The sequence below is a fragment of the Ovis canadensis genome, chromosome 19, assembly GCF_042477335.2.
Source record: "Ovis canadensis isolate MfBH-ARS-UI-01 breed Bighorn chromosome 19, ARS-UI_OviCan_v2, whole genome shotgun sequence".
NCBI classification, from domain to species: Eukaryota; Metazoa; Chordata; class Mammalia; order Artiodactyla; family Bovidae; genus Ovis; species Ovis canadensis.
Window position 1 is genome coordinate 26,540,463 of NC_091263.1, and position 12,088 is coordinate 26,552,550.

The window sequence follows — 12,088 nt, forward strand, 5'->3', positions numbered from 1 at the left end:
TAACTCTGTGTGTTATGTATGAGGACATAAAGTTGAATGTTGATAGGAATATATATCTACTCTGGGTGTGTAGTTTTTCATCTTTCTTAGAATCATATCAAAGGGACATCAACTTTTATATACGTATTTATATTTTTCACTCACAATTTCTGTTACAGCTTTTGTTAGATTTGGCAACATTTTTCAGATCAAACGACTTCAAGTGGAATTTTGAATTTAAAAATCTTTAGCATATCTATTAGCATGAAAGCAAAATAAAAAGCTATTTTAATAAGTTAAATTGGCAAAAAGGTCTTAGAGCTTGCCAATTGAAGAATTTACTTGGGTAAAAATTATTATATGTATATGTACAAATATCTACATGTAGAAACTTGGGTGAATTTGGCTAAGGAAAACAGACATGGGAGGCAAAGGCAGGCAAGGAGAAGAGGCAGGATGTGTGCTGAGAAACAGTCCCACAGACAGTTGGGTCAGGGCACTTGTAAAGGGAAGGAGGCAAAAATAAAAGAAAAGGATAAACAATAAGGACCTACTATATGGCACACGGAGCTATATCAGGTATTTTGTAATAACCATAATGGAAGATAATCTGAAAAAGAGTATATATATGTGTATATATAAAACTAAATGACTTAGCCATACACTTGAAATGAATACAAAATTAAAAGTCAACTATATTTCAATAAAAAGTTGCTTTGAAAAGAGGGGGGCAGGTTTGCACCAGATGGTAGAAACCTTGAATGCACCGCTAAAAATTCAGGTTATTTTCTAGCAAATCATAATGAAATCATTGTGAGTAAAATCATGTCGTTTAGTGATGCTGAGAAAGGGGACATGGCATCGCCAGACCCAAGGTGGGTCTGTTCCTCTCAAGGAATGAATTTGTATTTGAACCATGAACTCCTGTTTCCAAGGGGATGCGTGTAATTACATGTGGCAATTCAGAGAACCTGAGAAGTGTTCGTGTTTTGTTTTCTTAAATCCATCCATTTAGTATTTACTTCTTGTTTACAACTATACCTTGAATCTTACTTTAGGAGGATGTGGCTAATAAAAATAAGGTATTTATTTACTTTTCTATCTAGGTAATGAAGCACATATGCGTGTACTTTGGAGAAAGTGGAGCAGGTGAACTGGTATTTATCAAGGGCCTTGTATACCTCCCAGTATGTATGCAGCTTTGTTCATGATATCCCGGTCAGTCCTTGAAAACAGCTCTTACAAACAGGTAGTGATTATATTCTTTTATAGGAAGGAAATTGAGGTTTTGAGGGGTCATGTTCAAGTGACATTGCTAGTAATCGTCAAGGGGGAAATCTAAACGTGGGTCTCTCTCCTTGTATGAGAATTGCCCGTCATTCATAGCATTGCTCTTTAAGCTCTCATAAATCTCCAGTGAAGGGATGGTTCTGCTCTTCATATGTAGAAGCTTAAGGCCTGGAGATAAAACATGGTGTGGATGGAGAGCAGTTACAAGTGATAGTTGCTGGCGTGCAAAAATAAGAGCAGAAAATGGGCCAAGAGGAGGATTCCTTCTAGCCAGGCAGAAATGTCTGCTGGAATATGTAGGAAAGAACTGCTGCGTCATAGGACCAGGGCGAACATGAGCCCGCGGGAAGATGAGAGGCAGTGATTTTATCAGAAGTGAGTCATCTGACAGCTCTAATCAGAATCACCCCCTTTATTATAGCTTAGGTCAGCCATGTGCCTGTTTCAAGGAGAGATAGAATCCAGGCAAGTGAAACATACCTGAAGATTCCAGCCCATAGATTATAATTGTCTTGGCAAGAAAGTGAGCTTCAGATTTGACGGCTCGGCAGTGGGGGTGGGGGTCCTATTAGAAGTGCTTACCTGTCTGTGTTTTCCTTCTAAGGTGTTATTTTCCAAACTTCCACTAATTCCAGGACGGGGAGGAAAGGGAAAGTATGCCTCCAGGGATCTTGAGGCTTCTGCTGAAGAGATCAGGAATTTTTTTTTGAAATCTATTTTATCTTTAGGCAGTCTTCATTTCCATATCTGTTTCAATTGAATCCACTATTTTATTGGTTAAACATTTCCTTACCCCCATCCTAAATCACTCAGTGGAAGTGACCATGTGCTTGTTTCACTGGCTTGGCATCTCCCACCCCCTGCCAGGGCAGGTGCCCAGTGTGAGAAGGACCATCTCCCGGGGTTTGAGCTCCGTAGAGGCTTCACAGGCAGCACGTGGGGCGGCCACACCCCTGCTGACCCCCCACCCCCGTGACTCCCTTCTTGTGCCTCTGTCCTCAGGTGGGGATTCCCCGTTTATCACACTGTCACAATCTTTCTTTCACTTGATTGGCATGAGTTTATTTTAAGGCCTTCATCTCTTGATGTGTCCAATCGCTTTATTTTTGGAGTGTCTTTTTTTATGTCTTGCTAGAAGAACATAACCAAATACCTAACTGAGTCTTGCAGGTACCTATTTTAGCCTCAGCCTGTGTCGTTTGTGGCCAGTCTCTCTGGCGCTGCATCAGCATGAAGGCCCAGCTATATGTGTGTGGAGTTGGGGGTAAGATGGGGGGACAAATTGTCATCTCTGTCTCTTGGGTGGGAAGAAACAAGCTCAGGCCTTCATGTACAAAACCTGATTTCAGGTTGTGAGCGAGTGCCAGCTTTATGATTGTTCCATGTATTGTATTTCCTGGTCACTCCTGGTTGATTTGAGTTTTCGTTCGGCCTTGACAAGAGTTCAGTGGTTTTTGGTAGTTTGACAGCAGCAAGGATTTCCTTTGTAAAGTATTTTTATACCTAAATATTATATGAAAAGGATTATTGCTGATTTACTGATGCTAAAGACTTGGTTCATATTAAGCCCTTGGGTCCTTTGTTGAGGGCATCACTTGTGTCCAGCTTGTTTTCTTCTGAAACCCTTTTGTCCACCTTGAACTGGTCTCATCTTGCTTAATTCCGTGTTTTCCCACAGAAAACTGTCCCTCTGCAGAACTATCTTTTGTACCAAATGCAATTGCATTCCTGTCTTTTGAATGACATTTGCTACAAAAATAGCTCTTCACATGGGCCTTGCAGATTTCTAAGTTTTTATTTTTTAAACTAACGGGTCTTTGTGTCTTCAGAATTATTCCATGAGATGGATGATTTGGGGATTGTTATTACCCATTTTATGAATGAAAGAGAAGATACTGGTGGCTGTGATTTGCAACTTAGTGCAAAGCCTCAGGTCTCTGGGGTTTCAATTTGGTGAACCATTCTGCTTCAGTACCCTAGTTTCTAGAAACATTTTCTGAAAGTCTTCCAATTTTCCTGAAAGTGGGAAGAATTTGTTATGTAGATTAAGTTATCTGCAGAGAAGAGAGCTCTAAAATATTTCAGTTTTTTTTTTTTGTAAGTTTTAAAATCAGGGAGGAAAAAGAGTTTTCTGAATTTCCAAGTAGGACTTGTTCCTACATTAGATGGATTAAAGATGTTTACTTCCTGTGAAAAAAGAGGACTGAATCAGAGAAGATAGTGAGTGACTAAGTGTTCATTTTTCTCTTTATTTCTGGGAATAGTATTTTACCCCCCTTTACTGAAATATTGTGAGAGGGTCACGGGTGGAAGAGTCACACTTTGTGGTTCCTGGTAGGAATTTCTATGTCCGCGAGGTTTCTCAAAAGTAGTATTAGAGGTCCTTTAGCTATGTTAACAGTTTTTAAAAATCTAATAGAAATGGTGCATTTCCGTGAGGTAGAGCAATGAATCTTGAGATGTCAAGCTTCTTTACTTTTGGATGGAATTTAATGAACCTATTTAGAAGCCCTGTTTGGCAACACATGGATATGACCAATTAATTATTTTTGAGAATTGTCATTTGTAGACAAAGAGTCCATGAGGAGAGAAAACATTCAAGTGACTGGTCTCAAAGGCTTCTAGAATAGAATGGGAGTCTGAGGTCTGTGCCGCAGTGACAGAGGATGTCCACCAGGTGGCACCAAGGATTTGCGTAACCGTTGGCTCCCAGCTAGTTAATGCCTGGAACGCCTGAAGCCCATTTAAACTTCTCCCAGCTACCCGCTCCCCGCCCCACTCCCCCCCGCACCCCCCGCCCCGCTCCCCCCCGCCCCCCCGCCCCGCTCCCCCCCGCCCCCCCCCGCCCCGCTCCCCCCCGCCCCCCCCCGCCCCGCTCCCCCCCGCCCCGCTCCCCCCCGCCCCGCTCCCCCCCCCTGCTCCCCACTCCGCTCCCCCCCCCCCCCCCCCCCCCCCCCCCCCCGCCCCCTAGTTGTAAACCCAGGCGCAGCTGCTGCCCTGCCCTCAGTTCTGGTTCCTGACTTCCTCTGCACCCACGCCCTCAGCGCAGGCATTGATGCTCTGTGTTGACATCTCACCACAGTCTACCTGCAGAGAAAACTGTGGGTGTTGACTTCTCCCCGCCATGGGACGCTTCCGAGGGCAGGACGAGCTGTATTTACGTTCAGCCTTATTCCTTTAGTATTTCCAGCATGCCGGGCACAGCACCTCTGAGTTGCAGTTTTGAGTGAACATCTCTTGGTGATCTGTGCGTTCGTTGTGCACTGCATCGGGTTCACTTCAGTGTGTTTTTTGGTCTGTGAGGGACATGCGTATATGACTTGTTGGAGGGGGTTAGGTAGGTTGTGCAGTTCCGTAAACCTTACTCTAAACTGCACCCTGACCAACCGCTTGCACTAACTTCCAGGACAGCTAGTTAGACATCACTCCTTTGGGTGGGTCTTGCCCGCACCCCTGTCGTAGGTCATGGTGGTGGGGCCTCCCTGCGTGTTAGGCAGCAGATGGCCTGAGTCGTTGGGCTGTGCCACATGGGTAGGAGCTGGGAAAGGCAGAAGCGAATCCTCTACGGCTCCCGTCCCTCTATCTTATCTGGGCTCCGGCGGGGCCTACCCAAGCTGGTGGTTTGGTCTGGAAGGGAGGCCTCTTAGAGGACGGGCGGGCCTGGGAGGACCAGGGGCTGCACAGCATGCTGTTGTGGGATCGTGTCATTTTATTGGAGGCCATTAAGGAAACGGATGCTCACTTTTTCTTTTGCAGAAAACAGATAATGGCTCTTAGGCCAAGTGGAAGGAAATCTGAACAGGTTCCCTAGCAGTGCTATTTCATCATTACAGCCAGCCCGCACAGGCGACTGCGTTGTCTCCAGCTCTGGCTGCTTCGTTGTGTAGAGACCTTTCCAACGTGTTAGATTTGATGACACATTCAGGAGTTGCGTGTTTGATGGCAGACCCGAGTGTGCAGAGCTCTGAGCAGACGGCGTTTACGTTTACCTAATGTAATTTTAAAAATGAGCTGCAGTCTAGGTGACACTGGAGATAGCGATCCTGATGTGGTCTGTCCGGCTGCTTCTGGAAAGGCTATGTGTTTAGCTCCCTCGTGAATTTGCTAAACTGAGGCCGTATTTTTATTTCTAGTAATGGGAGTTCCCAAGCTGGCGGTTTTGACCTTTAAATGTTTAGAGTACCAGAAGTTCTCATTGTGAGACAAAGAGAAGGCCCTGGCTTTTCTTAAAAAACCCGGGGGACTTACCTGGCAGCCCAGTGGTTGAGACTCTGTGCTTCCAGTGCGGGGGGCACAGGTTCGACACCTGATCATGGAACCCACATGCCTTGTAGTGTGGCAAAAACAAACAAAAAAACAACCCAGGACACACTCCTGGCATTCCTTTGTCATACAAACAGCAGAGGATGGGACCCTTCTCTTTGGGGTGACCTTACTCTAAAGACAATACGAATCCGTGTGTTAATGCTCGTCTTCTCTGGGAGTCTGTGCTTTGGTTTCTTATCACCTTTGGCAGGTGGATTTAAATCTGTTGGACGCATGTCCCTTATCGTACAGGAAGGTGTTATGTTTTCTGTCTCCAAACCATGTATTTACTCAGCCTTCTTGGAACCCAATATCGTGTGTTCTGTAATTAGGACCTGAGTTGGTCTAACGCCTCTATGCATTATCCTGACCGCGTGCCTTGTCTATTTCTTTCTTGTTGCTCCTCTCGTGGACCCGCTGTTTCCCCTCTTCCGTCATGTAGAAGGCCCCAGCACCTGCATTTTCTGCTCACTTCGTGGGTCGTGTATACAAAGCTCAGTGTTTTCCATATATTATCCTACTTGAGGGAAATGGTACTGTCCTCATTTTACCCATGAGGAAGCTGAGGCTTGGAGAGCTTGAGTGTTTTGCCCAAAGTTCATCTTTCCAAAGAAGTAATCCACGAGGAATGAGGCACCCAACATGGGGTATGTTGAAGTCGTCTCTGACACAGAGGCTTTCGGCTCAGAAAGACGTTCTTCCGCGGGTGTCTGTGAGCCTGGGGCCCGCTTGGTGAGAGGGTCTGGTTTCTTGCCTGCCATCCAGCCAAAGAGACTTGAATGTCCTCCAGCTTGAACCCTCCTTAGTGCTTTGGGAAGAAATAGTCACAGGGGGACTTTCCTGGTGGTCCAGTGGTGAAAAACCTGCCTGCCAGTGAAGGGGACGTGGGTTCGATCCCTGGTCCAGGAGGGTTCCGCAGACCTAGGAGCAACTAAGTCTGTGAGCTGCAACTATTGAGCCTGCATGCTGCAGCTACTGCGCCTGTGCTCCTAGAGCCCGCGCTCCACAGCAAGAGAAGCCGCCGCGATGAGAAGCCTACACACCGCAGCTGGAGGGTAGCCCCCACACTCCAGCTAGAGAGAGCCTGCACTGCGGCAAAGACCCAGTGCAGCAAAAATAACTTAGAAAAAAGAAACGGTCATTGACGGCGAGAGGTCAGTGCTTGCCGGGGTTGATCAGAGTCCCTACTTGCCTTCAGAAATGTGGCTCTTCTAGTGTCCGGCTGGTGCCAAATCCATGCGTGTCACTTGCTTTCCAGGTCGGCCTTTTGTTCCAGAGGTTGAGGAACCTAAGAAGGGTCTGTGCCCACAGAGTCACTAGCCCTCGCCTTGAGCCTGTCTGTCTACCTGGATGGCATAGGATGGCTGGTTGGGTCAAAGACCCCAAAACTGTTAGCTCTGAGGGAAGCAGTGGCTGTGTTTCTGAGTCAGGTCTCTAGTTTGGGGTTACGTGGAATCCTTTCATGGGCTGTCATCAGGGTGGGAGGTAAAAATGTCTGAAAATAGGATGTAGGGTGTGGGGACTTGTCTGTGTCCCATCACTGCTGTGGTTGCAACTGGTATTACCAGGACAGTTTTCATGGTGTTTTGTGTTTGTCTCTAACAGAAATGCCAGGGCTTGAGATAAAGTTAAGATGGTAATGACTGGCCTGATTCTGCCAATCGTTGAAAAAGAAGGAAGTTGGTGGGGTCAGAACACCGCAGCCTGATTATAATGGCCTCTTTATCACACCGTTCCCCGTTAGCTCGTGCCAGTCTTTTTTCTTCTCAGGGAGAAACAGCCAAAATGTCACTGTGACCAAAAAACCCCCCAAAACACCTGTTACTTCCTCTCCTTGTTGGAGAGGGGACAGAGGGGTCTGGGTGTTTCTCCAGGAGCCCGAGGGTGGCTCCGGGGGGAGGTCTTACCGCCCATCTTCAGAGGCCAGCCCCTGTCCGCGGTCCCCTGAGCCTGTCTCTGAGCAGTTCCCTGACCTGAATTTTCAGCAAATGCGGGTTTATTTCCATACTGTTTCCACTCCCGCATCTCCACCTGGATGGTTGAGAATCTTGATTTTTAGGTCAGTAAGTTACAGTCGTTTTGAAAAGATTTTTTTTTCTGATGTGGACCATTTTTTAAGTCTTTATTGAATCTGTTAGGATATTGTCTCTGTTTTAGTGTTTTGGCCACGAGGCATGTAGATTCTTAGTTCCCAACCAGGGATTGAACACACACTCACTGCCTTGGAAGGCAGCTTTTTAACCACTGGGCCAAGGGGGAAGTCGGCAAAGGGTCTTAACATGTTTTTAGTTCCTGTAAAAATGCTCCCTGGTCATTGTGAAAAATAGAGATAACTACTTATAATTTTAAAAAATGCGGTCTCCCAATCCTCATTTTTATATGTAAAAGTTTTGTTGGCGTATGACAGGTGATGCTTGAATTTTTATCTCAGTACTTCTCTTAAGGGTTAGAGGGTAAAGAATCTGCCTGCAGTGTAGGAGACCCAGGTTCAATTCCTGGGTCAGGAAGATCCCCTTGAATAGGAAATGGCAACCCACTCCAGTATTCTTGCCTGGAGAATCCCATGGACAGAGGAGCCTGATGTACTATGGTCCATGGAGTCACAAAGAGTTGGACACAACTGAGTTAACACCAAGACAAACTTTCCAGTGTAAGCACTGTGTAGATAGAGCTCAGGACGTTCCTCTGAACCAGATCACTTCTGCCTCCCCCCTTGGGATGTCTGAGAACTGGGACTCAGATGCAGCAGAGCCCCAGGCCAGGCGTGTCCACCTCACCACTGCCCTGAGCCGATCCCCGTCCAGCCCTCCTCGGTCCTGTGAGGTTTTTGGGCTCCTGTACCTGGGACTCTGCCTTCTGCCCCGATACACCCAGGGAGCCCCTGGTGCTGCTGGGGGAGAAGGACCAGGCTGGGGGCTCTGCTGCTGAGAGCCCCCCGGGGGTGAGGGGCTCGCTGATCTCTCCACTCACAGCGACATCTTCATTTCGAGGCTCCAGGCTCTCCGGTCTGTGGACTGAGACTGTGTCACCAGTATCGTGGGGCAAGGGGGGCCTCACCCAAGTGGCCAAGGTAGGATGGGCGTGCGAGCCCCTTAAACACCTGCCAGCGCTTCCGGCCTCGGGCCTCGATCTTCCAGCTGGAAACCTCCGTCCCTCCTTCAGGAGCCCAGCAGGAGAGGCAGTCTGCTCTGGAGGGAGCGGCTCCCTACGGGGCCGGGCGCAGCCTGCTGCAGGAGTGACCGTGAGTACCCACGGGCTCCCTGGCCTCATCTTCCTGAGCCCATGTCTGTCTGTCACTGGTGTCAGCATGGTGCACCTCGAATTTCCCGCCAGCAGCCTGTCCCGACCCAGGGCCTGCCGTGTGTTGCCTGCTCACTCCCACGCCCACCTTGTCTGCCCTTCCCCTTCATGGGCCATCGGTCTCCTCCTCGCACCTCTGATTGATTCTGGTGGAGCTGGTGAGGGGTGGCCTCGTATGGGCTGCGCAACTCCTGCTCTTGCCGCCTCCAGCCTCCATCTGGCCTGCTGTGCTGGATGTTGTCATGGAGACGACCCATCACGGAATGCCATAGGAGCCCCACCTCCAGGGACCGACCCTTAGGTCAGAGGGCTGGCCGGACGCCCTGCACTCTATAATCTGGGGCAGGGGAGATGGGGTAGTGGGATGGGCTTTTCTTCTGTGTTCATCAACTTGACAGTTTGGCCAAGGGCCAGTCTACCCTGAGCGCAGAGCACCTCTGGGGGTCACTGAGGTAATGCCACACTGCTGGGACCCAGCCCCAATACGGAGCCTCAGTCAGCAGGTGGGGTGGGACAGGAGGGACCCTGTCGTCCAGTGCGCCTCGTGTTTGGCTCACGTCAGAGTAGCCTAGGAGGCTTAACTTTTCCTCCCAGTTTTATTTTGAATAATTTCAAGCCTTTGGAAAAGTTGGAAGTGCATCGAAAGCCCTCTCCCTCGATATTGCGTCTCATCGGTGTTCTTCTTTTCTTGAACTACCTAAAATTCACTTCACTTTCGTTGTTGTTTTTAATTTTTTAATTGAAGTATAGTTGATTTATAATGTTGTGTTAATTTCTGCTGTATGGCAAAAATATATACATCCTTTTTATTTTTATTTTTTTAATTTTTTACTTTACAATACTGTATTGGTTTTGCCATACATCAACATGAATCCGCCACGGGTGTACACGTGTTCCCAATCCTCAACCCCCCTCCCACCTCCCTCCCCGTACCATCCCTCTGGGTCGTCCCAGTGCACCAGCCCCAAGCATCCTGTATCCTGCATTGAACCTAGACTGGCGATTCATTTCTTATATGATATTATACATGTTTCAATGCCATTCTCCCAAATCATCCCACCCTCGCCCTCTCCCACAGAGTCCAAAAGACTGTTCTATACATCTGTGCCTCTTTTGCTGTCTCGCGTACAGGGTTATCATTACCATCTTTCTAAATTCAATATATATGTGTTAGTATACTGTATTGGTGTTTTTCTTTCTGGCTTACTTCACTCTGTATAATCGGCTCCGGTTTCATCCACCTCATTAGAACTGATTCAAATGTATTCTTTTTAATAGCTGAGTAATATCCATTGTGTATATGTACCACAGCTTTCTTATCCATTCATCTGCTGATGGACATCTAGGTTGCTTCCATGTCCTGGCTATTATAAACAGTGCTGCGATAAACATTGGGGTACACGTGTCTCTTTCAATTCTGGTTTCCTCGGTGTGTATGCCCAACAGTGGGATTGCTGGGTCATAAGGCAGTTCTATTTCCAGTTTTTAAAGGAATCTCCACACTGTTCTCCAGAGTGGCTGTACTAGTTTGAATTCCCACCAACAGTGTAAGAGGGTTCCCTTTTCAAATATTCTTTTCCATTATGGTTTATCATAGGATATTGCATATAGCTCTCTGTGCTATACAGTAGGACCTTGTTGCTTATCCACTCTCTATATAAAAGCTTATATCTGCTAAGTCTAATGTCCCACTCCATCTCTCCCTCAAAACCCCCTTCCTGGGAAACCGCAAGTCTGTACTGAGTCTGTGAGTCTGTTTCTTGTTCATAGCTTCATTTGGGACATATTTTAGCTTCCACATGTAAGTAACATCCTATGGCATTCGTCTTTCTCTTGACCTCATTGAGTGTGATTATCTCTAATTACATCCATGTTGCTGCAGGTGGCGTGGGTTCACTCTTTCCTGTGGCTGAGTAATATTCCATTGGATATATGCACCATATCTTCTTTATCCATTCCTCTGTCGATGGACAATTAAGTTGTTTCCATGCCTCGGTTATTGTGAATAATGCACAGCCCTTCACTTTTTAATACTTCAGCCTGAATTACCCAGGGAAAAAAAAAGCCCCTATACCCAAAATAAGTATTATCCCATCTAAGAACATTATCAAGAACTCAGTGTCATCTAATAACAATCTCAGTGATTGCCTGCATGTTCCCAAAATGTTTTTTATACTTTTTGAAGCATCAATTTCAATCAAGGTTCATATATTTTGTTATTATGTCTAGTCTCCCAATCTTGAATGATCCACCCGGTGAGCTTCAAAAAGTAGAGGAGATTCTCCAAATCCATACTTGAAGAAGATTTTGATTCTGTATCTGATGTGAAGCTAAAGGTCTTCCCTGGTGGGTCAGTGGTAAAGAATCTGCCTGCAATGCAGGAGACCCAGATTCGATACCTAAGTCAGAAAGATCCCCTGGGGGAGGGCACAGCGACCCACTCCAATATTCTTGCCTGGAGAAGTCCATGGACAGAGGAGCCTGGTGGGCTATAGTCCATAGGGTTGCAAAGAGTTGGACACAACTGAAGTGACTTAGCACACACACTCTGAAATGGGGGTGGCCCACTCACCTCTGGGTGCACACATCATAGCTGGGTCAGTACTTCGGACAAAGGGAGGCACACTTGCCTGCCCAACCATCTTTCCACTCACCCATCTAACATTTGACCTCCAGCCCCTAAGTCCAGTGTCTGCCTCCAATGTGGTAGACCTGGGCTTGATCCCTGGGTTGGAAAGATCCCCTGGAGGAGGAAATGGCAACCCACTCCAGTTTTCTTGCCTGGAGAATCCCATGGATGGAAAAGCCTGGTAGGCTACAGTCTACAGGGTTGCAAAGAGTTGGACACGACTGAGCGACTTCACTTTCACTTTCCCTAAGGCCGTTGCAGGTATTTTACTTTGCTTCATAATCCAGTCATTCATCATTGACTCGCCTTAGCTCTCCAAGGCCTGCTAACTTCCTGGAGGCAGGCAGATTGTGGAGGTGGCTCTTTTCTGGGGCCTCTAGAGGATTCTGTAAATAGCATGTGCCCAGGACTTGTGGAGTTACCAGCAAGTTATCCTGCTTGAGTCCCGGCGTGTTCCCTGTCCCTGGGAAGTAACCCAGGAAGGCTGGGGACTAGGATCTGGCTTATGGGCCGATCCCCCTGCAGGGACCAGTTCAACCAGCCGACTGTGAGACCCTCCATGACAAAGGCTTCTCAGAGGGGACA